The sequence below is a fragment of the Macaca nemestrina genome, chromosome 2 (genome assembly GCF_043159975.1).
Source record: "Macaca nemestrina isolate mMacNem1 chromosome 2, mMacNem.hap1, whole genome shotgun sequence".
Lineage (NCBI taxonomy): Eukaryota > Metazoa > Chordata > Mammalia > Primates > Cercopithecidae > Macaca > Macaca nemestrina.
Window position 1 is genome coordinate 107,867,381 of NC_092126.1, and position 25,022 is coordinate 107,892,402.

Here is a 25,022-nt window from a genome sequence, read left to right on the forward strand (position 1 = left end):
GAGAGTTGGAGATAGCATGGCTCCTAGCTGGGATCCCAGAAGCTAGACGTAGGGGTTGCGGGCAGGATAGTGAGGGGGCAAGATTCCAAGGAAAACTAAAATCCCTGCCCGGGAACAGTTACCACCTGGGAAAGCAGGAATGACCCAATGCATCAAGGCCCAGAGTGTACTCAAAGAACAACAGGTTAGGATGAGGGTCAAAACTCAGACCAGAAAGAGCATTAGCTGGGCGTGGTGGTGTGCGCCTGTAGTCCCAGCTACTATGGAGGCAGAGGCAGAAGGATTGCTTGGGCCAGGGAGGTCCAGGCTGCAGTGAGCTATGATTGGGTCAGTGTACTCCAGCTTGGTCAACAGAGCGAGACCCAAGGAAGGAAGGAAGGAAGCGGGGAAGAGAGGAAGGGACAGAGGGAGGAAAGGAGGGAAGTGAGAGAGAAAAGGAATGAAAGAGAGAAGGAAGAGAGAGAGAACGAGAAAGACCAGGCTGCTTCTTGGGTTACAACCTGGAGAGGCTGTGTAACATTATGAGTTGGAGAAGCAGGTACAAAGTAGTAAAAACTTCTATAAAACAGACAGCATGTGGCAGAACAGTGGATTTTAAAAGGTGGGAACAAGAAAGCCAAACAATAGAAAAAAATAGATTAACATCAGGTTACTTTTCTTTTAAGGATTAAAGAAGAGGGGGCCTTATGCTGACTCGGGTTAACTGGGCACTTTCTGAATGGTTGCTATGAATTTCCTGTTTGCAGGAAAAACTGGTCTGTTAGGGGATTCACATACTTCTGTAAAATTTTGGTTTGATTATGTGGCATTTAGCATTAGGAATTTATTTATTTTTTATTTATTTAATTTTTTTTGAGATGGAGTCTCCCTCTGTCACCCAGGCTGGAGGGCAGTGGTGTGATCTCAGCTCACTGCAACCTCTGCCTCCCCTCCTGGGTTCAAGTGATTCTCCTGCCTCAGCCACCCTGTAATTGGGGCCACAGACACAGGCCACCATGCCCAGCTAATTTTTGCATTTTTAGTAGAGATGGGATTTCGCCATGTCTGCCAGGCTGGTCTTGAACACCTGACCTCAGGTGATCCACCCCCCCTTGGCCTCCCACAAGTTCTAGGATTACAGGCATGAGCCACAGTGCCCGGCCTTGTTTATTATTTATTTATTTATTTATTTATTTATTTATTTATTTGAGATGGAGTCTCACTCTGTCTCCCAGGCTGGAGTGCAGTGGCGTGATCTTGGCTCACTGCAACCTCTGCCTCCTGGGTTCAAGCGATTCTTCTACCTCAGCCTCCTGAGTAGCTGGGATTACAGGTGCGTGGCACCACACCTGGTAAATTTTTGTATTTTTAATATAGATAGGGTTTCACCATCTTGGCCAGGCTTGTCTTGAATTCAGGTGATCCACCTGCGTTGGCCTCCCAAAGTGCTGGGATTACAAGCATGAGCCACTGCGTCTGGCTTATTTATGTATTTTTGAGACAAAGTATGGCTCTGTCACCCAAGCAGGAGTGTAGTTAATGGTAGGATCTCGGCTCACTGCAACCTCCACCTCCTGGGCTCAAGCCATCATCCCACCTCAGCCTCCCAAGTAGCTGGGACTACAGGTGTGCACCACCACACCCGGATAATTTTTTTTTTTTTTTTTTGTAGAGATAGGGTTTTGCCATGTTGCCCAGGCTGGTCTTGAACTCTTGACATCAAGTGATCCACCTGCCTAGGCCTCCCAAAGTGCTGGGATTACAGGAGTGAGCCACCACGCCCAGCCACTGGTTGTTAATCTTTTAAATATCATCCCTGAGAAGAAGAGACCTAGGTAACAGTTTCAGTTCTGTCTGTGGACTGGAAGGAGGTGTTGAAGAGGCCAATTTCTTTCCCTCCCTGCAACCCCTCCTCACAGGTAGAATGAGACAAGATGGAAAAACAGCTCCTTTAGCCCCTCCCGAATCACCGAATTAGCCCTTTAGTTGCTGGACCATATGAATGATTCAGGATTGGCCTTGCTGTCAGAAAGATGAGGTGGATCCACAAGGTGGGGACAGCTGGTGTCAGAGGGCCATGGGATTAAGGACCTCTTTTATTCTCAACAAGCCTAGGTCATTGTTCTCTGAGTAGGTTGGAGATGAGTGGGTTGCTTGCCAGAAGGAGAGCTGGATGTGTCCTGTGCTTATGATCTCCCACATGGCCTGGCTCTGGTTACCTTAATGTCAAGACCCCGGAAAATAGTTTATCTTGTATGGCCTGGCTGCTAGGATGTTAGTGGAGGTAGGGGGTGCAGAGAAGCTGGGAGATACAGAAACCACAGTTGTTCTGTTGGGGGTGTTAGAGTGTAACAAGTTGGATGCAGACTTATAAAAGGCAAGATGAAAGGACTAGGGGAGTCGTTAGTAGGACGATGTGTACCACTGAGTATCCAGTTGACACTTTATGTATAATCATCAATCAGTGGACGGTGGCAGAGGACAGTTAAATACAGAGTCAGAATGCCTCAACTGTTCCTTCCAAATCAGGAGACAGACTGGAGACAGTAGGCAGAAATCAAGTGGCTGGGTAGTCACAGGGCCCAGGCATCTCCCTGCTGAACACCATGACTGGTGTAAATGAGGGACGCCTGTGAAGTGTGCGCATACTATCTACTGCCATCATGTGAAGGATGTAGGTCAGTGATCAGGTCTGGGGTAACCCATCTGAGGTTTGTCTGGGGTCTGGAGAAAATGTTACAGTTCATCAGGTCTTCCAGCCTTGGTCATGGCCAACATACAGGTTTTGTGACTGGCAAACATGGGTGTAGTTCCTGACATGAGGAGTAGTGAGTGCTAAAAACTGACATCAAGATCCTCCTAAGAAGGAAGGTTGTAAATTCAGGTGAAATGGTGGTCTGGATGGAGCAGCAGGGCTAATGTGACCTTTATAACCCATGGAGGAATGACATGGTGTTTTTCAAATGTAGTTGACCCTTGAACAACATGGATTTGAATGGCCTGGGTCAACTTATACATGAATTTTCTTCTGCCTCTGCTGCTTCTGAGACAGCAAGACTAGCTCCTACTCTTTCTCTTCCTTCTCAGCCTACTCAATGTGAAGACAGTGAGGATGAAGGCCTATATGATGATCCACTTCCACTTAATAAATAATAAATATATTTTCTCTTCCTTATGACTTTTTTTTTTTTTTTTTACAGGATCTTGCTCTGTCACCCAGGCTAGAGTGCAGTGGCGCAATCATAGCTCACTTCAGCCTCACCTTCCCTGGCTCAAACAATCCTCCCATTTCAGCCTTTGGAGTAGCTGGAGCCACAGGTGTACACCACCACACATGCTAATTTTTAAAATTTTTGTAGAAATGGGATCTCTTCATATTGCCCAGGCTGCTCTTGAACTCCTGGGCTCAAGTCATCCTCCCAACTTGGCCTCCCAAAGTGCTGGGATTACAGGTGTGAGATTTTTTTGTTTTTAATTGAGATAGGATCTCACTCTGTTGCTGTGGCATGATCACAGCTCACTGCAGCCTCAAACTCCTGGGTTCAAGGGTTCCTCTTGCCTCAAACTCCCAAGTAGCTAGGACCACAGGTGCATGCCACCATGCCCAGCTAATTTTTTTTTTTTTTTTTTTGAGACAGAGTTTCGCTCTTGTTGCCCAGGCTGGGGTGCAATGGTGCGATCTCAGCTCACTGCAACCTCCGCCTCCCGGGTTCAAGCGATTCTCCTGCCTCAGCCTCCCCAGTAGCTGAGATTACAGGTGTGCGCCACCACGTCCAGCTAATTTTGTATTTTTCAGTAGAGACGGGGTTTCTCCATGTTGGTCAGGTTGGTCGCGAACTCCCGACTTCAGGTGATTTGCCCGCCTCGGCCTCCCAAAGTGCTGGGATTACAGGCATGAGCCACCGCACCTGGCATGCCCAGCTAATTTAAAAAAATTTTTTTTCTTTTTTTTTTGAGAAGGAGTCTTGCTCTGTTGCCCAGGCTGGAGTGCAGTGGCACAATCTCAGCTCACTGCAAGCTCCACCTCCCGGGTTCATGCCATTCTCTTGCCTCAGCCTCTTGAGTAGCTGGGACTACAGGTGCCTGCCACCATGCCTACTAAAAATAATTTTTTGTATTTTTAGTAGAGATGGGGTTTCACCATGTCTGCCAGATGGTCTTGATATCCTGAGCTCGTGATCTGCCCACCTCGGCCTCCCAAAGTGCTGGGATTACAGGCGTGAGCCACCGCACCCAGCAAAAAAAAATTTTTGTAGAGATGGAGTCTCACTATGTTGCCAAGGCTGGTCTTGAATTCCAGTCCTCAAACAATCCTGCCTGGGCCTCCCAAAGTGCTGGGATTACAGGAATGAGCCACTACAACTGCCCAGTTTTCTCATTAACATTTTCTTTTCATAATTTACTGTATTGTAAGAATACTGTCGGCCGGGCGCGGTGGCTCACGCCTGTAATCCCAGCACTTTGGGAGGCCGAGGCGGGTGGATCACGAGGTCAGGAGATCGAGACCATCCTGGCTAACATGGTGAAACCCCGTCTCTACTAAAAATGCAAAAAATTAGCCGGGCGAGGCGGCGGGCGCCTGTAGTCCCAGCTACTCGGGAGGCTGAGGCAGGAGAATGGCGTGAACCCGGGAGGCGGAGCTTGCAGTGAGCCAAGATCGCGCCATTGCACTCCAGCCTAGGCGACTAAGCGAGACTCTGTCTCAAAAAAAAAAAAAAAAAAAGAATACTGTCTATAATACATGTTACATACAAAATATGTGTTAATCAACAATTTATGTTATCTCTAAGGCTTCTGGTCAATAGTGGACGATTAGTAGTTAAATCTGGGGGGAGGCAAAAGTTATATGCAGATTTTCTACTTCATGGTGGGTCAGTATTCCTAACCCCTGTGTTGTTCAAGGGTCAACTGTATGTCCACAAGTTTTTGCTACTTCTCTCTTCAAGAGATGGAGCTGGACTTAGTGACTTGCTTCTAACAAATAGAATAAGGCAGAAGTGATAATGGGTCACTTCCAAGACTAGGTTATAAAAATGTCTATGGCTTCCTTTGTCCTCTGTTTCTGAGATCACTCACATTAAAGGATGCTAGCTGCCATGCCTTGATAACACTTAAGCAGCATCATGGAAGGCCCATGTGGCAAGAGACTGAGGACTCCTGCCAAGAGCTAGCGAGGAACTTAGGCCCCACTTCAACAGTCACATTAGTGAACCATCTTGGAAGTGGCTCCTCCAGTGCCAGGCAAGCCTTTAAATGATGACAGCCCTGGTCAACATCACAGTTAAAATCTCAGGACAGACTTTGAGCAAGAACAAATCAGCTAAGCTACTCCTGAATGCCTGACCCACAGAAACGGTGATACAGGAAATGTTTGTTGTTTAAGCCATAAGTTTGGGGATAATTTGTTATGTAGCAACACATAGATAATGAATATACAAAGTTTTTAAAAATCTGTCGAATTTCCCACATCATCCTTAGTCTGCAGTTCCTCACGTCCTCTCTGAAATGGTACTTGGAAATTTTGAAATAATCCTATGCATTAATTAGGGCTCTCTTCATCATACGTAAGAGCCACAGATCAAACTAGTTGGAGCAAAAGGGGAAGTATCTTACATAAACACTTGAACAGCAGGGGTGCAGCTGGATCTTAGAAATTCCTGAAACCAGAGACTAGAAAGTCAGTTAGAACACATCTAATAGCTTTACCTTTAGTTCTAATTCAAAACAATCTCAGGAAAAGGCTTTGGTTGGTCAGTTGAAGTTGCGTGCCCATTTCTAAACCAATCAACAGTTGTGGACAGGACTTCTGTTTCAAGTAATTTTGCATATTAGATGACCTGAAAACTCTCCTGCACAGAGATGTAGAGATTTAAAATATGAAAGTTTCAGTAGAATCCATAGGTTCACACACACAAAAAGAAAATATGAAAGAGTCTTAGAGACATAGAGGAAGAAATTACAAGGTTTTGCCTACAGCTATTAGGAGTTCCAGAAAAGAAAAAAATTAACCACACGTATTCAAAGATAGAATAGCTGTTAATTTTCCAAAATTATTGAAAAACCAAAATCCTTAGATTTAGAAAGCCCAATAAATCCTAAACAGGATAAATAAATATAAATCTGCACCTAGACACACACTAGTGAAATTGCAAGATACAAATTTTTTTCTCATGCATCCTGTGCAGGCCTGGTAAGTCTCTTTTGGTTACACTTTCTTTTGTCAACATTCCTCTTAGATTGACAGGGACCAGAAACGGGCATCTATCCCCAGTTATAGTTTGATTATTAGGCTACTTGCTTCGTTGTTCCATTCCTCCCCCAACAGACATAGCAGTCCATACCCCTGAAGTGGGGGTCACAGCAAAGTATCATTTCAACACTGGCAGCCATTAACAAATACACACACCACTGATATTCCCAGCATAAGCGTGCTGCTGGTTCTGCTGAAGGTACTGCTTGTAACATAAACATAATATAAAAACACAAATGCTTTTGTTTTGTTTTGTTTTGTTTTGTTTTGTTTTGAGACAGAGTCTTGCTCTGTCGCCAGGCTGGAGTACAGTGGTGTGATCTTGGCTCACTGCAACCTCCACCTCACAGGTTCAAGTGATTCTCCTGCCTCAGCCTCCCGAGTAGCTGAGACTACAGGTGCATGCCACCACACCCAGCTAATTTTTGTATTTTTAGTAGAGACAGGGTTTCACCATGTTGGCCAGGATGGTCTTGATCTCTTGACTTCGTGATGTGCCCGCCTCAGCCTCCCAAAGTGCTGGGATTACAGGCATGAGCCACCACGCCAGGCAAGCAAATTCTTTTTTTTTTTTTTTTTTTTGAGAAAGAGTTTCACTCTTATTGCCTAGGCTGGAGTACAGTGGCACTATCTTGACTCACTGCAGCCGCCTCCTGGGTTTAAGCGATTCTCCTACCTCAGCCTCCCGAGTAGTTGGGATTACAGGCGCCCACAACCATGCCCAGCTAACTTTTGTATATTTAGTAGAGACGGGGTTTCACCATGTTGGTCAGACTGGTGTCGAACTCCTGACCTCATGATCCGCCTGCCTCAGCCTCCCAAAGTTCTGGGATTATAGGCATGAGCCACCACGCCTGGCCTTGTTTTTCTTTTAAAGAACAAGGAGACCAGGCATGTGGCTCACATCTCTAATCCCAGCACTCTGGGTGGCTGACAACACAAGAGGATTGCTTGAGCCCAGGAGTTTGAGGCCAGCCTGAGCAGCAGAGGAAGACCCTCCCTACAAAAAAAAAAAAAAATTCAAAGAATTAGCTGGATATGCTGTAGCTCCAGCTACTCAGGAGGATCACCGGAGCCTAGGAGTTGCAGACTGCAATAAGTTATGATTCCACCACTACTCTCCAGCCTGTGTGACAGAGAGAGACCCTGTCTCTAAAAATAAACAAACAAATAAATGTCAGGTCTCTGAGCTGGAGCTAAGCCATTGTAACCCCTGTGACCTGCACGTATACATCCAGACAGCCTGCGGGAGCCAAGAAGTCTGGAGCAGCCGAGAAACCACAAAAGAAGTGAAACAGTCAGTTTCTGCCTTAACTGATTAACGAACCTTATGACATTCTGCCATTATGACTTGTTCCTGCCCTACCCTAACTGATCAATCGACCCTATGACATTCTCCTGCAGGACCATGGATTTCATGATCTCCCCACCATGCCCCTTGTGACCCCTCCCCTGCTGACAACAGATGACCACCTTCAACTGTAACTTTTCACTGCCTACCAAAGTCCTGTAAAGCTGCCCCTCTCCTATCTCCCTTTGCTGACTCTCTTTTTGGACTCAGTTCACTTACACCCAAGTGAATAAACAGCCTTGTTGCCCACACTAAGCCTGTTCAGATGGTCTTCTAGACGGACACACGTGACAGTAAATAAATCACAATGAGTCTTAGGTGATGCAGACCTTCTTGATGATATCCAGAAGTTTGATCAGGCCAAGAGATGCAAACAGCTTTGATTGTTGGGCATTCCACCTCCTGCATACCTACTTTACTCAGAAGAGCCACCAGTTATGTTCAAAGGGAAGTCTTTGAACATAAGACTTGGTAATGAAGTAAGGGAGGGTCTCTCACCCACTCGCTTTGGCCAAACTAAATAAACCCTTCTCTGCTCCTAAGTACTGATGTGTCAGTGTTTGGCTTACTGCACATCAGGTATATGAATCTAAACATCGGGTTTCAATAACACATGTAGGTTATTACAGGAATCCACAAAAGGGACCTTCGCGTTGCGTCCTGTATGTGTTTCTTTGGCCTTTATGACATGCTTTGGAAACACATTAGTCTTATCTGGAGAGCATATTAAAACCCTGATCACTGGACCCCATTTTTACATTTATGATAGAGTAGGTCTACGGAGGGACCTGAGAATTTGCATTTATCACTGGTTCCCAGGTGACACAGCCGTTTGGGGCACCATGCTTGGAGAACCACTCCAGAGACCTCTAAATTGGTAGTTCAACCTTAGCTGCATTTAGAAACACTGGGAAAATATGTGTATGTGTAACCAGCTCACATTTAATTGTGACATTTTGAAATTGTACAAGTATTTTGACATCTGCCTCCCATATTAAGTCTCTTAAAATGACGGGAAAACACCAACCAATCACAGGTTTAATTAGTTTAAAAAGTTTACCAGTTCAGTTCCTCTTTGTAGCACCTAATATTCCTCAGAAACATGAAACAGACCCAGCAGTGGCCAATAGTAAATTTCTACCCCACACCCCGCAACAGAGTTGAAAAGTTCAGGCTCTCTGAGCATTGTGTTGCAGCGGCACTTGTCCAGAACTGGTACCTCCGCCGAGTTGGGGGAGTTTAAATGTACCAGTGAAAATAGCTTTTTCTCCTTCAAAGGGAAGAAAGAAAATCACTCCTTAAAACCCAGACGGTCTGAAGATCTGGCTGTGAGGTCTTTCTTCCTGTCGCATCTCTTCAGACTTTTTTTTTTTTTTTTTTTTTTTTTTTTGGCAGTGGAGCAAGAGAGACCAAAACCTAACTTGAGTTACAAGAAACAAGACAGTGATGGCTATAAAGGCAGTGACCAGGAGCAACTGAGACACTTTACCTCCCACATCCAATGTTTGTGCTTCACAGAAAAACAACAAAGATAACAAATCTACAAAATGCAACAGCTGGAATTACAAATTTCATTCACCCAAGGGTGGTAGAAGGCAGGAAGGAAAGGTGGGAAGGTAAATGGCTAAGGGAGAAAAACAAAATATTCAAATCCGTCCAGTCATAGGGACTGGCAAATGCTAGAAAAATAGCTGTAGAAAAAAGAAAAAAAAAAAAAACAGTAAAAAAACTGTGGTCCTTTCAACTCTCAGTGGTGTTAAAAATCCACACACTGGTGTCAGGAAGATTCTGCCTTATGTGCACCAGAGATAAAAAATTCCAATTCCTCAGATAGGGGTTATGCAGAGGGCCCTTGGCAGAATGAATCGTGCCTTCCCTGGCAGGGGGAGGTGAACTGGGAAAAAAGCTACCACAGCCTCCTTCCAATCCCACCCATCCCCTTAATGGCAGGTGACTCAGGCCTGCAGTAGCCTTCAGTTTAGGTGGAGATATATGTGGTGAAGGGAACTTCTCTGCAGAGGTTGAGCTGCTCAAGGCAGACTGCAGGTGAGACTATCTTGTGGAAGAGTCTGTTGCTTAAGAAGACCACCAAGGAGGAGAGGTGCAACTCGAAGAGGTATGTTTTGCTGGGGATCTTTGCCTTATTGCACTGATAATGAACAAAGGAAAGAGGATAGAGAAAAGACAGCCATGGATAATATATGATGGCTGCATTGCTGTGAGAAAAGCCAAGGGCAAACCAAACCCAAAGTAGTAAAGCAAGTTCCTCTCTAAGTTAGACAACTGCTGGTACATTTCAATTCCTTTATTGAACCAACCATATTTGAAGCAGTAGAGTGAGTCAAGAAGAGAAAAACGCCAGAGAGTAACCAGCTGCCCAACAAGATGGGTGGAAAAGAGACTCACAGACATTCCCTGAACGGGGGAAAGAGCCTGCAGCAAAAGAGTGGAAAGCATGTCAGCAGTTATTTTGTGGACACTAGGGAATGGGTGAGGCTTCCTCCCTGATGCTTCAAATGCCAGGTCAGCTGTATCTTGGAATCAAATGGCATTCACAACTTTGCTAGGCATGAACAAGGGGAGCACCCAAAAAGCCCTGGAAATTTATATGAGGAAAAATTCCAGCCATGACCAAGCATCTCCACATAGTGATGGATCATAAGTAATTCACTCTGTTACTCACTGAAGCCCAGGAATAAACACTCGATAAAGCAACAGTAGACTGAACCAGAGCACTCCATCATCCCAAATGCAACACCGGAAAATTCTACCACACTTGCTGGCTCATTCTCTTGCTCCCACTCTATATTCTGGGGTATTCTCTGTGCCAGGACACTGCTTGCCTTTCTTCCACGCTGCTCTTCTCTTTTGCTGGATTGGAGCATCTAGCTGGAGATGGTACAAATACCCCAGATGGAGTCTTTGACTCCCCTGAGAAGGTCGTGGAGAAAGGTTTCGACACTGTCAGCCATGTCTTCACTACCCAAACTATCAACTGTGCAGAGGAGATAGAAGTGCCCCCAAATCTCTCTTCATGAAGGACCCCGCAGCTCTGCCACCACAGCTCCAGCCTGGCCCCTCACCCACCACCACAGCCCCAGTTGACTCCTCTGTGCCAAGCAGCCCGCTCCACCGGGGCGCTCCCAGGGCTCGGGTGCTCTGCCCACACTGGCCTGGGCTGCAGACATGGGGAGATTTTTTTAAATGCAATTCTCTACCCCATTTCAAACCGATTAAATTGGAATCTTGTAGATGGTGCTCAGGCACTGGGTTTTTGCAATTCTCCCTAAGTGGTCCTTCCATGCATTAAAGTTGAGAAGCACTGCTCTAAATTTGTTTTGACCCCGTGGAAAGGTTTCCAACTGATTTCTTACGAAAAAAGTAGTAGAAGCCTCTTCTTTAGTTTGTACCAATAAGGTTATAAGGTTGGCCTCTGCTTGACTGGAGGGTGGGGCCATACAAAAAACTGCTCCACCCCCAGTTATCTTTGGCCCTGAGGCTGGCCAATGGTTCCACTGGTTTCAGCTTCCTTCTCCTCTGCCTTGGGATTTTAGAGCCCACAGCTTCCAGCATGACCTGCTAGTTGCTGTCAAGGAGATGACGTTAACCCCGTTATGTGCCGTCTGCTTCTCAGTCTCTCCTCCTTGGGACTATCAGGGATCCTAGAGATGGAGTAGAAATTGTAAATAAAAGTTTCCATCCAGACCAGTGCCTCTCAGACTTGAAGGTACATACAAATCACCTGGCAAGCCTGTTAAAAAGAAGATTCTGATACTGTGGGACTAGGGTAGGGCCTGAGAGCCTGCATTTCATCTTATTATTAGTATTATTATCTTTTTAAAATTTTATTTTTCATCCTCAATGTGTCACAACAAACCTGTATTTCTAACAAGCTCCCAGGTGATGGAGAGCTGTTAGTCTGAGGGCCAAGCTTGGAGAAACGAGGACCAAATCTCTTCTTTCCCCCATCGACATTAAAGATTGTTAAAAACCAGACAGGGCACAGTGGCTCTCACCTATAATCCCAGCACTTTGGAAGGCCAAGGTGGGTGGATCACTTGAGCTCAGGAGTTCAAGACCAGCCTGGGCAACATGGCGAAACCTCATCTCTACATAAAATACAAAAATTAGCCAGGCATAGGGGCACATGCCTGTAGTCCCAACTATTGGAGGGGCTAAGCTGGGAGGATGGCTTGGGCCCAGTAGGTCAAGGCTGCAGTGAGCTGCGATTGCACCACTGCACTCCAGCCTGGGCAACAGAGTGAGACCCTATCTCAAAAAAAAAAAAAAAAAAAGGATTGTTAGTGGGAACCAGGGGATGTGAAAGGACTGGACCCTATAAACGTAGCCCAAGGTAGAGAAAGAGTGGTGCTGCTTTCCTCTCAGTTGGTTAAGCATGGGTGACAGAGGCATGATTGGCGGTTCCAGCAGGAACTTCTGGTGAGATTTCATCTCCTGTGGATAGGTTTGCCTTGAGAACAAGGTGAGGGACATTGGGGATAGGAGGCCAGAAAAGAGGGTGTGAACCAGAGCAGGGAGAGGCTTTGGTGTCATGCTTTAGAATTCTGAAGTTTCTTGTTTGTGACAGAGAAATGCCAATGAGCTTAAAGCTTGGAGTGGGCAAGCTTTTTTTTTTTTTTTCTGAGGTGGAGTTTCACTCTTGTCACCCAGGCTGGAGTGCAGTCGTGCAATCTCGGCTCACTGCAACCTCCACCTCCCGACCCGAGTTTAAGCAATTCCCCTGTCTCAGCCTCCCAAGTAGCTGGGATTACAGGCACCTGCCACCATGCCCGCCTAAGTTTTGTATTTTTAGTAGAGATGGAGTTTCACCATGTTGACCAGGCTGGTCTCGAACTTCTAACCTCAGGTGATCTGCCCATCTCGGCCTCCCAAAGTGCTGGGATTACAGGTGTGAGCCACTGCGCCTGGCCCAAACTATTTTTAAAAAGTTATTATTGTGCTGGGCTCTGTGGTGCCACTGTAGTCAGGTAGCACTCAGAAGCTACTCAGAGGCTGAGGCAGGAGGAGCGCTTGAACTCAGGAGTCCGAAACCAGCCTGGGTAACATAGTAGGACCCTGTCTTTACAAAAAAATTTAAAGAAAAAGAAAAGCTCATATTATTTTATCCACGGTCAACTCTGAAAGCCTTTTTATTGTTAGCATTTAAGGAACTGCTTAATGAGAAAGTGAGAAAGAGCTATACCATCTTATATGTGATCAAAATGCTTTGTTTCTTCCAGCCAGCATAACTCTTGAACCAGTTTTTATAGTGAGGAGACCAAATAACCTTTTGACAAAAAAGAAAGGAAAACCCCCAAAGCATTGGCAAGTCATTTCCAAGTAGGCATTTCTGGTCAGATTTCAAGCAGGGTCACCTAGAACTATCTCTAGGCAGCAGAGCAATTCTGGTGTCTGCAGATACCTCAAGACCTTGGCCTTTGTTCATTGCTCATCTATCCTGAGGCATCGGGAAATCCATACCACAGAGAACTCTATGTAGGTGAGGAGCATAAGAAAGCTCTCAGTCAAATTTCAAGCCTCGGTCAGCATCAGAAACTCCACACTGGGGAGAACCTCCAGTGAGTGCGGGTAAGCCTTCTCCCTCCACTCCACCCCTGCTGCTCACCCAACAATGCAGTCACTCAGAGGAGGCTATACCTGTTCTGGTTATAGGAAGTCTTTAGAGTGGATTTCAGGCCTTAGGAAAGGTCAGAAATCATGCACTGGAGTGAAATTCTATGTGTGTAGTGAAGGTGGGAAAATGTTCATTCATTCTGAGTTCTGCTCCTGGTGCCCACCAGCAAATCCCCCTGGGGAGAAGCACTCAGTGCAGTGACTGTGGGAAAGCCTTCCTCTGGGTCAGAGGTCTCCTCTCACATCACAGAAGCCACAGTTGGGAGAAGCCTGCAGGGAGAGTGGCAAAGCCATAAGCCACTGCTACCTTAGGCTTTCTCCCAGTGTGGATTCCTTGTCAGGTTTCTGCTCCAGCTGAGGTTTTCCCACACGCCCCACATTCACATGTTTCTCTCCAGTGTGGTCGCTGATGCAGGCACAGCTTCTGGTGCCCACTTCAGCCTTTCCCATAGTCAGTGCCCCTTAAAGGGCTTCTCCAGCCCTGCCCGGAGTTGCACCATGAGGCCCTTTGCCCTATTGAACACTCCCTGATGTAGACTCTTTGATGGGCAGCAAGGGCTGAGCTCCAGGTTGAAACTTTCCCATGCTCATTACATACATAGGATTTTTCTTCAGTATGCACTTGCTGATGTTGCCTAAGATCTGAAATCTGGCTGAAAGATTTTCCACAGCTGGGCAAATCTTCCTGGGGAGTCTAACCCCAGAATGTCTCCTTTGGTGGGCCATAAGGGATAGAGCTCAGAGTGAAGGCCTTCCCACACTCACATTGACAGAACCTTACCCCACTGAATTCTCTCTCGATGATGAAAAGCTGAATACAGAGGGAACTCTACCACATTCATCATATTTATGGCTTTCCGTTCTGTGGAAACCTTGTGATGTTTAATTAAGTTGGAGCTGGAACTGAAATCTTTGTCCAAATCTCTTATATTTCTGGCCTCCCTAACTTGTGGAAGATTTTTGTTTTTAATCCTTAGTTGTTTTCATATGAGATCTCTTGCTACTTATGTTCTTTCCTAAAGGATTTTCCCATATCTTTTCTAAGTTGTTTTTCATTTCACAGGCTGCTCCAGATTCAAACATCTGTTTTTCCCCTGATATTAATGTCAGTGAATTTATCATCATATTCTGAACCAGAATCAACATCTTGCTCTGAGTTCTGTCCTAACCCTCTGCCAATAATAGAAAAGGCAAACACCAGAGACATATGGTAAAGTTACTAGAACACTAGTGGGGCCCTTTGAGAGAGTAAGTCAGAGACCATTCTGAGACTCGGTGCAGAGAAGATGGAATGAATGGAATATGTCTTGAGAGCACACCAAGCAGATGGGGTCAGCAAACCAACTACAAGGAATCGAACTCTTGGGTAGCAAACAAGGGAAGGCTAGCAAGTGATGAGGGAAAGCCAAGATAGGAACTCTCACAGTAGAGAACTGTGCGGGGAGGAAAACTCTGTTTTATCTTCCTGATGAGAAAGCTTACTTTGACAACTGCCCTTCCCACCCCCTTTCTAAAGTTCCTCAGCAAAAGAGGGGCCGTTGCTAATTGGATGAGTCAGAGTCCCAGACGTCACCTGGCCAACCTTATTTAGTAGACATGATAAATGTTGGTTTTAAAGCTGGGACCCTTGTTGCCCTCTCTTTGTGTGACTTTGTTCTTCTACTATGGGACAGGGCAGAGGGTAAAAGCCTGAGATTTGGTTGCAGCCTCCAGAGGGCAGTAGAAGTCTTACTTGAGTCTGATTGAAAAAGCAGGACAGCCTACACTGACCTTCATGGTTTCTTGGTATGATTATTAATGGCAGACCCTTTCATTCACTCATTTTTATTCTACAGAGTTTCCCAGTTTGGACAATAAAGTATGGTCATCCGAGAGCCATGTCATTAAACTGATCTTCAGCAGGGGGCCTGAATTAGGGAAACAGGTGACAACTCAGTTAACGATGAGACACAGTTGGTAAGTTCCATTTCCTAACGGGCTACTGTTCTTTGCATGGATCTCCTTTGGGAATTCAGCACGGAAGAAGTGGGACTGGCAGAGCAGGAGTCAGTCTTCCTGGATCCTTGGTCAGAATATTTCGTTTCTAATACAGGACAAGAGGAGTGATTCTCTGTTGGACTGGGAGGCCCAATAATTAAATTGGGGCAAGGGATGGAAATAAGAACATTCAAGGCTAGGCGTGGTGGCTCATGCCTGTAATCCCAGCACTTTGGGAGGCCGAGGCAGGTGGATCACCTGAACACAAGAATTCGAGACAAGCATGGCCAACATGGTGAAACCCCGCCTCTACTAAAAATACAAAAATTAGCTATTCGGGAGGCTGAGGCAGGAGAATCACTTGAACCTGGGAGGCGGAGGTTGCAGTGAGCCTAGATTGCACCACTGTACTCCAGCCTGGGAGGCAGAGTGAGACTCTGTCTCAGAAAAAAAAAAAAATTCAAAAGGAATACAGTCTTTGAAAGAATGAGAAACAATGCTTTCAATGGGGAGAGGCTAGAGGCCATGAAGAGGGAGCTATCTCTGTGTCCTAAACCAGAACCCTCTGCATGTGAGGTGGGCCCAGAAAAGATGAAGGAGACTCTAGAAAGAACCAGTGTGCCTACGGGTATAAGCCTACTAAGTCTCCCTGTTCCTGATTTTTCCACTCAATTTTTACTGCACCAAAGAGCAGACAAGGAGGAATATAGGAGAGAAAGCATGGGACATAAAAGACACTAATATAGTCTTACAGAGTCCGAGTCTATCCTTAATCACAATGTATGCAAACATGTTATGTTTCCTTATTAAAAGGAAGTAGGGAGACAGAGAAGAAGGGGGGAGACTTTTTACAAGAGACTTACCTATAATAAAACCAAACAATAGAAAAGGTTGAAAAGAAAGGAAAGGAAAAGGGTATACCAAGCAAGTTCTAACAACAAGAGAAAAAGCTGTGTAGAATTATTAATATGAGACAAAACAGGCTCTAAGGCTAAGCCTTTAATGGCCATAGAATGGAATATTTCTTATTGATAAAAAATGAACAATCAATCCCTAAGTTGTTGAACAATATCCATGTCAGGAAACCTAGAAGTTACTCTTTTTTTTTTTTTTTTCTGGTTTTTTTTTTGTTTTTTTTGTTTTTTTTGTTTTTTTTTTGAGTTGGAGTTTCACTCTTGTTGCCCAGGCTGGAGTGCAATGGCACAATCTCGGCTCACTGCAACCTCCTCTGCCTCCTGAGTTCAAGCGATTCTCCTGCCTCAGCCTCCCAAGTAACTGAGATTACAGACATGCACCACCATGCCTGGCTAATTTTGTATTTTTAGTAGAGATGAGGTTTCACCATGTTGGCCAGGCTGATCTCCTGACCTCAAGTGATCCACCTGCCTTGGCCTCCCAAAGTGCTGGGATTATAGGCCTGAACCACCGTACCCAGTCTAGAAGTTGCTCTTAATTCTCCACCCTCTCACATCTAAAACATGAGCAATTCCAGTTTATTTTTCTTCCAAAATACATTGTAAATCCACCCATTTCTTTCCGTCTCCACAGCACCTCACCCCTGGTCCTGGCCACCATCTTTTCTCAAATGTACTCCTGCAATGCTGCCCTAATTAGCCTCCTGACACTGAAATTAATCTCCCCCCAGCAACTTCAAATTGGTTAACCTGGCCAACATGGTCTTCAGCAGGCAGGCCTCTGCCCAACTCTGACTGCACCTCTGACATTGTGACTGTCATCCAGGCACAGTGGCCTCCCTTCTGTCACCTGATCAGCCTAATCAGTTACATCTTGAGCCTTTGCAGCAACTTTTCCCTCTGCATATAATGCTCCTCTTTCACACCTTCAGGGGTATAGCAGTCCTTTAAAATTCAATTTTTAGTCTAAATGGCGCCCTCTAAGAGAGGAGGGTGAAAATTTTCAATACTTGTTAATATAGGAGCTTAAGAATTACTGTAATTGTCTTCCAACCTATTTGTTACCTTTATAAATAAACATCTGATGACATAGACTACTAACATTAATCTGTGAAATGTTGAATTATGATGAAAACAGAGAACTGAGAGGCTGGGCACGGTGGCTAATGCCTGTAATCCCAGCACTTTAGGAAACTGAGGCGGGAAGATTACTTGAGGCCAGAAGTTTGAGACCAGTCTGGGCAACATAGTGAGACCCCTGTCTCTACAAAAAAAAAATACAAAAATCAGCTGGACATGATGGCACACGCCTATAGTCCTAGCTACTCAGAAAGCTGAGGAGGGAAGACGGCTTGAGCCCAGGAGGTGGAGGATGCAGTAAGCGATGATTGCACCACTGTACTCCAGCCTGGGTAACAGAGTGAGACCCTGTCTCAGAGACAGTGAGAGCAAATGGGGGTCGGGGGGAACACTAAGGATTCTCCTTCAAATAGTACAATTTATTTCTTTTGGTTTTTTTGAGACGGAGTCTCGCTCTGTCGCCTACGCTGTAGTGCAGTGGTGCGATCTCAGCTCACTGCAACCTCTGCTTCCCGCGTTCAAGCAATTCTCCTGCCTCCCAAGTAGCCTCCCAGGTAGCTGGGATTACAGGCATGAGCCACCACACCCGGCTAAATTTTGAATAAAACAAGTATAGTTACTTGTTTTACCTCCACTAGATGGCGCTTCTATCCTGGTGTATCCTGTTCGTGACTCTTTCAGAACCCTGGACAGTGCCTGGTGCACAGTAAATGTTCAGTAACTATTGAATGATTTGTCATAAACTTACATACACCCTGAACCTATCAGCACAGCTTTAAAATATATAAGGCAATTGGTCTACAAAACGATATAGACGAGTGTGAGACCAACCCACACCCCTTAGAAACATACTAGGAAAACCCAAAACAACAAAGAACTGTTTAAATGCAAAAGTAGAATGAGTGCTTTTACCATCTGTATTTCTGAATTATTTTTTCACAATTAATATGTATTACTTTGATAAATGAGATTACATTTTGCTTTATGTTCCCTTCTCAAATTGTAAAGTCTTTTAATATGGTTCTACAGAACTCATCAAACCTGTTCAGGGGTGTTAAGTGCACACCAAGATGAAAGGTGACAGGAAGGTGCATAACATTAGGATTGTATTTAGGGTTATTCTTTTTTTTTTTTTTTTTTTTTGGAGTCTTGCTCTGTCGCCCAGACTGGAGTGCACTGGCATGATCTCGGCTCACTGTAACCTCCACCTCCCAGGTTCAAGTGATTCTTCTGCCTCGGCCTCCCAAGTAGCTGGGATTATAAACTTGCACCACCATGCCCAGCTAATTTTTGTACTTTCAGTAGAGACGGGGTTTCACCATATTGGCCAGGCTGGTCTCGAACGCCTGACTTCAGGTGATCCACCAACCTTGGCCTCCCAAAGTGCTGGGATTACAAGTGTGAGCCACCACGCCCTGCCTGTTTAGGGTTATTCTAAAAATCATAACTTCTTGGACGTAAAAAAGTTCTATACATGGCTAGTAACCCCTTCTGCAGCTGCAACTGGCTACAAATCCCCTTCTGTCACCCAGAGTGACCAGAATTGTGTTCTGTGAGGGGCAGGGTTCACTGGACAGCATGAGATGACATGCCAGGCTGAATTCTGTCCCTGCAGTGGAGGCTACTCTACAATAAAGTGACAGGAAGATCTGACTTAAATGCCCTGCAGAGCTCCATTTCTCCCACCATCTGGTTTTGTAAGGAAAAAAAAGTGTCTGTGTGCTTCTATGTATTTTTTTTTAGCACTCCTTAATTTAAATGTCTATAAAAAAAAAGACCAAAGCTTAACTGGTTATCTTTGAAATATAATTTCTTTTTATTTTCTTCTTTTACTTATTTATATTTTCTTATATTTCTACAATAATAAGTCCAAATTAGGTGGCAAAGAAATGATATAAAAGAAGCATGGTATCTGCCAAATCAAATTCTCTGGATGAGCTAATGCCCACCCAAGGGGCAAGTTGAGGAAAGGAGGGTGCTGTTGACTTCTGGTCCATTTCTAATCTGTCCTGAGCATTGGTAAGGCCAGGGGCTGGACAGTGGGCTATTGGAGTGGACCCCAGTCTCAGGCCAATGTACTCAGTACTTCCATCAGGAGAGTAGGTGGCAACTGGCCCCTCCATCCACAGTAACTGGGCAGCTACTCTGACCACTGTGGGAAAGAGTTTCTGGGGTGCCAGTTGAGTTGGTCTCCCCTGTGTGAGACACCCATGGGGAGCCATGGGCGGCCTCTACAGAGAAAAGTCTCCTTATTGCCTTCATGTTTTTATGCCCTGGGAGCATAACCACTCAGTGGCATTCCACAAGTGGCTCAAGGAGATAACACTCCCTTGAAGCAGTGGGGTATAATCAAACATCTTGGCTCCTCCTGAAACCTGCTCCCACCTGTTTCAGTCCCGATAAGTTAAAGATCTTAAGTAGTTTAGACACACGCCTTTGCTCAAGGAAATTCACAGAAACCACCACTGCTGTACATCTTATTGAATGACTCACGAGTTCTCCTTCACTGATTAATCATTTTCCTCATCCCTTCCTACCCCTCCCATCTGCCCTAAGAACAAAGAGCTTGTAAACCAATAAATCAGGCGGAGCCCGAGAGCTCTGGGCTGTGAGCAAGCCTCCGACACTATCACTCCCGTCCCCTGGACCCGCCTTTTAAACACTTATTCTGTCTCTTTCTAACTCCTTTTTCTCCGTTGGACTCGGGGTACCCGCAAGGTGGTGTGGGGCTGGTTTCCCCAACAATCACTGTAACAGATAACGAAACATAAATATGCTTTCTCATAACTTGTCATCTGCACTAGATTTAACAGCAGCACCAGTGATTCTGCAGTGCCCTCCAGGCACTGGAGCAGGCCGACGTTAGGCATTTCTACAAACCCAAAACCTCATTTCCTTTGTTCCCTCTCTTGACTCCACCCAGGGCTGCTTCTGTTTGAGGACTCATGGGGGAGCCAAATAAAGAACATATTGGGCCCGTATTTTTAAATTATTTTCCTTATGATGTTATTGCAAATCACAGACAATCTTCCTGGGGATAATCCACAATGTTCATTGCTTTTCTTTCTAGTGTGGGCAAACTAAATTTCTGTGATTGAGACCAGGACAACTTGGTCTCAATAGATGTTCCCTTCCAATAGGCCTGGTAGATGTGAATTAATGTCAAACTGACTGAACTGCCCTCCCTCCAGCTGCCCCTGGCCAGACCAAGCAGCTACAAACGTGCTCCCAGGAGGAGTGGGACTTCCTCCCATCCTTTTCACTTGGGTTCTTCCTTGCCCCCTCTTCTACTTTACTCCCAGTTGGACAGAACCAGTCACCCCCAAGCCCCACAACAACGGAACCCTCCCAGGCCAACTCCTTTAGGCCTGGCACCAGCCCAACCAGCATTCATGCACATCACCCTGCTGGCCCACTAAAAACATTGCCCCCTTTCTCTGGGAAGCTGGGAGATCTTCAAGGCTCTTTGGTCTTCTAACTTCAAGATCTTAAAAGCATGGTTGCTGTATCCATTGCAATAGCTGAGTGAAATTGGCATGGAGTTCATCTGCCTGCAGACACAAGGGAAACTGAAAAGAACCAACATTTGTTGAGAATCTTACTGTGCACCTTGCATTGTGTTTGGTTCCTTGGCGTTGCTATCCCATTTATTCCTCATGGCCACCTAAGGATAGCTATGCCCATTTTGCAGATAGAAGAAACTGAGGCTCAGAGAGATGACTCCCCAGGCCCAAGATCACACACTTCCTAATATTAGGAAAAGTTACATTAGGAGTTACAGCGTCGAGAAATGATCCTGTAAAGATGCATTATAGTTTCTCCTCCAGAGGAAAGTTTTCTGGGGTTCTTTAGTCCCATTATTGCTGGGTCCCTGACATCTTCCAAGTCCAGCTTGTGCCTAGTCATTGTGGCTGGACAGCCCTGCTGGTTGTTCTTATTTACTAGAATCATCCCAGAAATGGTGACATTACTATGTGGTCTAAACATTGCCAGCTCCACACAAAGGTGCCGTGGCTCAGCCAACACATTGGAAGGGCCTGCTTCACTCCTTAGCTGCTGTCATCACCCAGAGGCAATAACTTCTCTCATAACCTTGGGGCTAGAGCATCTTTCCCAGGAAAAGCATATGACACCAAAACTCCTCTTTCACCACCTTCCCAACGCTTCTAGATTCTCTTTTTATTCCACCTACACAGAAACCATGTGGGAGATCAGAAGCCTTCAGTGACCTTCAGCCACATCTCCATATCTTTTCAAAAATCTCATAAGGATGGTTGTATTAGTCAAGGTTCTCCAGAGAAACAGAATAAACAGAAGATTAGATGAAGATATAGATGCACCAAGAGAAATTTATTTTAAGAAGCTGGTTCATGCAATTACGGAGGCTAAATCTCACGATCTGCCAACTGCAAGCTGGAGACCCAGGTAAGCTGGTGGCATAGTTTGAAGGCCAGAAAACCACGGAGCCAATGGTGTGGATTCCAGTTTGAGTCTGAAGGTTCGAGTACCAGGAGTGCCAAGGGAGGGAGAAGATCAATATCTCAACTCAAGCAGTCAGGCAGAGCAAGAACTCAACCTTCCTGTGCCTTTCTGTTCTTTCTGTTGAGGCCCTCAGTGGATCATGCCCACCCACACTGGGGAGGGCCATCTGCTTTATTTAGCCCACCAATTCAAGTTCTAATCTCTCACAGACACATCCAGAAGTAATGTTTAACCAGATATCTGGGCACCCTCTGCCTAGTAAAGTTGACACGTAAAATTAACCACCACAATGATGGTAGATTAGTTTCCAAAATTCAACAAGGTCTTACATCTTCACCACTCCTGACCTATAAGTTAGCCCGAAACAATGAACCCCTTCCTTTTTTTATGATATTGAAAATTACATTGTGATATCCTACCTTGTTTTAACCTGACTGACTCTCTTCGCTGAGAGAGCCAGACAGATTCCATTTTGGTTTCTTCGCTTGCAGCCCCTTGCCCCCCTCTCTTAAGGACATAACTGGTGCAAGCTGACTCCAAGCACATCCAGCAATGCGCTTTCTGATAAGATACTGAGGCAAGCTGTACCAGCAGTTCCTGAGAATGCACTCGGTTGGTGGTACCCAAAGCCCCTGCGTTTATCTCTTTGTGATAATTTAAGCCCCTGTACCTGGAACTGTTTATGTTCCTGTAACTGTTTCTGTAACCATTTATCTTTTAACTTTTTGCCTGAAAAAAAAAATTGTTTCAGCTAGACTCCTCCTCCCCTATTTAGACCAAGGTATAAAAAGAAATCTAGCCCCTTCTTCGGGGCAGAGAGAATTTCAAGCTCTAGCCGTCTCTCAGTCACTGGCAATAAAGGACTACTGAATTAGACTCAGAGTGTGGTGTTCTCTCTATAACTCGCTCGGTTACAACATTTGGAGTCACCAGCGAGATCCACCACTGGGTGAGGGCCGGACTCGTTCCCAGCTCCCCCGGACAGATGGCGGGCTTATAGGGAAGGTGCCACCTGAAGACATTCCAGGGCCCCATAGGCCACCGTCTTCCAGAGGGGAACGGATCAACTGCTGGTGCGCCCAACCAAATTCAACTCCTGAGTCCTCAGTCTCTGGTCCCGGGAAGGTAAGTCAGATCTGACTCTGTCTCTCTGGGAAGGAAACGGCCCTGATGAGGGTCCTCCCTCAGACTCTGTCCACATGCCAGGATGCTGTAGGACAGATTCCTGGTTTCTGTCAGGATTCTCTGTTAAGTCTAGTCTCTCTCTATCTCTATATCTTCTCCCTCTCATTCAGGTCTCCAGGAGAACTCTGTTTTAGAATGGGTATAAAAACTGTAATAAACTCTGAGTGAGTGAGTGAGTGAGTGAGTGAGTGAGTGAGTGAGTGAGTGAATGTGGAGTTCAAGGGCTTGCGCTTGAATTTCCAGTTTGTAGCTCCACAGTGAAAGCTACGGAGTTCGAGAGGGCCCTCATCTGTGGTTCTGTGGCAACCTCATAAGGCTTAGGGCAGCATTGGGCATAGCTCGATCCGAGCCGGGGGTTTATACCGGCCTGCCAATGCCAAGAGGAGCCTAAGTCCCCATGAGGGGAGCGGCCAGGCAGGCATCTGACTGATCCCATCACGGGACCGCCCCCCGCCCCGTCTGTCTATAAAAATTGCCATACTTGTTTATATACCACAGTGTCTATTGTCCTGTTTGGTGTCTGTCTAAATTTCGTATGTCAGGTCGTTGATACTGCCCGAGACGACTGGGCAAGGACTTCTTCAAGGTCCTTATACAGATTTTCTATCCCAGGAGGTCAAATTCCTCATTAGTCAGTTGGGCTGGCCATCCCAGTCCTGACTTTTCTGTCAGAAACAAATCAGGTGTTGTTACGGGGAAGGGTGTGGAAGACATTCGTCCGTTAGGGATTTCTGGCACCATAAAGATTGCTGGCATTTGGATTGCCACACCCCATGCCCCCAGTGACTGGTCCACCTCCTCCTTAGACCAGTGGTGGATTCAAAATAGCCACCCTGCTGACCTCCTTGCTCACCTTTTCTGTCATCCTGTAACTTTTCCCGTGCCCTTAAATAAGGCACCGTGAAGAGAAACCTACACCCATACTGCTCTATTCCATCTGGACTCTTATTTTACCCCTCCGTGGCTACTTCCAACCTTTGGGAAGAGCTGAGTGGCCCCTTTCCTCCTCATCCTCATCCCTTACCCCACACATCTCTTTTTACTGTGTTGCAGCAAGTCCAGCGCCTCCAAGACTTGGCTCTGTTCTTCCTCCTTAAACCCTTGAAGGAAAGGACCGAGTTTGAACTTTTTGCCTTCAAGTCATGGAGACACCAAAAATATTTGGGCTATAAGTCAAGAAGGAGGGGGACATCACTTAGGTCCCACTGGCGAGGATCCCTCAGACCCACCTCTTTTCCTCTCCCTAGATCTTGAAGCTTGAGGAGACAGGACTTATGTGGCAAGAAGCGTTGGCTATAGTTGTTTTCCTACCTCTTCTAGCTATAATACTTCTGTTCTTCTGATACTATAGCCCCCCAGGCCATGAATATCTCTGTCCGTGCTGGGTTTAACATTTTTGTTCAAACCTTGTTAATTGCCTCCAGAATGGGAAACTCTTCTTCCCAGCCCTGTAAAGATTGGAGCCCTCTCCAATGTATGTTGCAGAATTTCTCTCTAGGCTTCTCAGCCGATTATGGGGTCCGCCTTAAAAAAGGCAAACTCCGGACACTCTGTGAAGTAGAATGGCCACAGTTCAGAACCAGGTGGCTCCCAGAAGGGTCACAAAACCTCACAGCTGTTCAGGCTGTGTGGCAGGTCGTTGCTGGAACTCCCGGTCATCCCAATCAATTTCCTTACATTGATCAATGGCTAGATTTAGTCCGGAGCTCTCCTCCATGGCTCCACTCATGTGCCATTCATGATCCTACCTCCAAGGTCCTTTTAAGCCAGACCTGACTTTTGCCCCGACCCTCAGCTCCCTCGGCTCCTCCTGTACTACCTCCTTCTGAAGAAGGGGAAAGTTTCCTTCACCCATTTCTGCTGCCCTATAACCCTCCTCTTCCCCCAGAATCTTCCCTTGTCTCCTCAACTACATCCCCTGTGGCCTCTCCACCTATATCCTCCTGATTATGGCCTCAACCAGAGGAGGTGGCCCCCCTTCTCCCTCTGAGAGCAGCCCAAATCCCTCCAGGCAGTGAGCGCTCTGCTCCATTTTTAGTTTATGTCCCCTTCTCTACTTCTGACCTGTACAACTGCAAGGCTCATAATCCTCCTTTTCTGAAAAGCCCCAGGTCTTAACCTCACTGATGGAGTCCGTGCTCTGGAGTCATCAGCCCACCTGGGATGACTG

At 45.9% G+C, this 25,022-nt stretch overlaps 1 long non-coding RNA gene and 1 pseudogene across 1 annotated transcript in view; one reads left to right on the forward strand and one right to left on the reverse strand.

Moving 5' to 3' along the window:
• The window catches only part of LOC112426430 (uncharacterized), a 56,250-nt gene extending 33,728 nt beyond the window's left edge, over positions 1 to 22,522 (forward strand). Inside the window, exons 3-5 of the long non-coding RNA XR_003017729.2 lie at positions 15,050 to 15,170; positions 21,382 to 21,610; positions 22,159 to 22,522. This is a non-coding gene — a long non-coding RNA (uncharacterized lncRNA). The remainder of the gene's footprint in view (positions 1 to 15,049; positions 15,171 to 21,381; positions 21,611 to 22,158) is intronic.
• LOC139361953 (etoposide-induced protein 2.4 homolog pseudogene) lies at positions 8,982 to 11,014 on the reverse strand (annotated as a pseudogene).
• Positions 22,523 to 25,022: the final 2,500 nt, after the last annotated feature.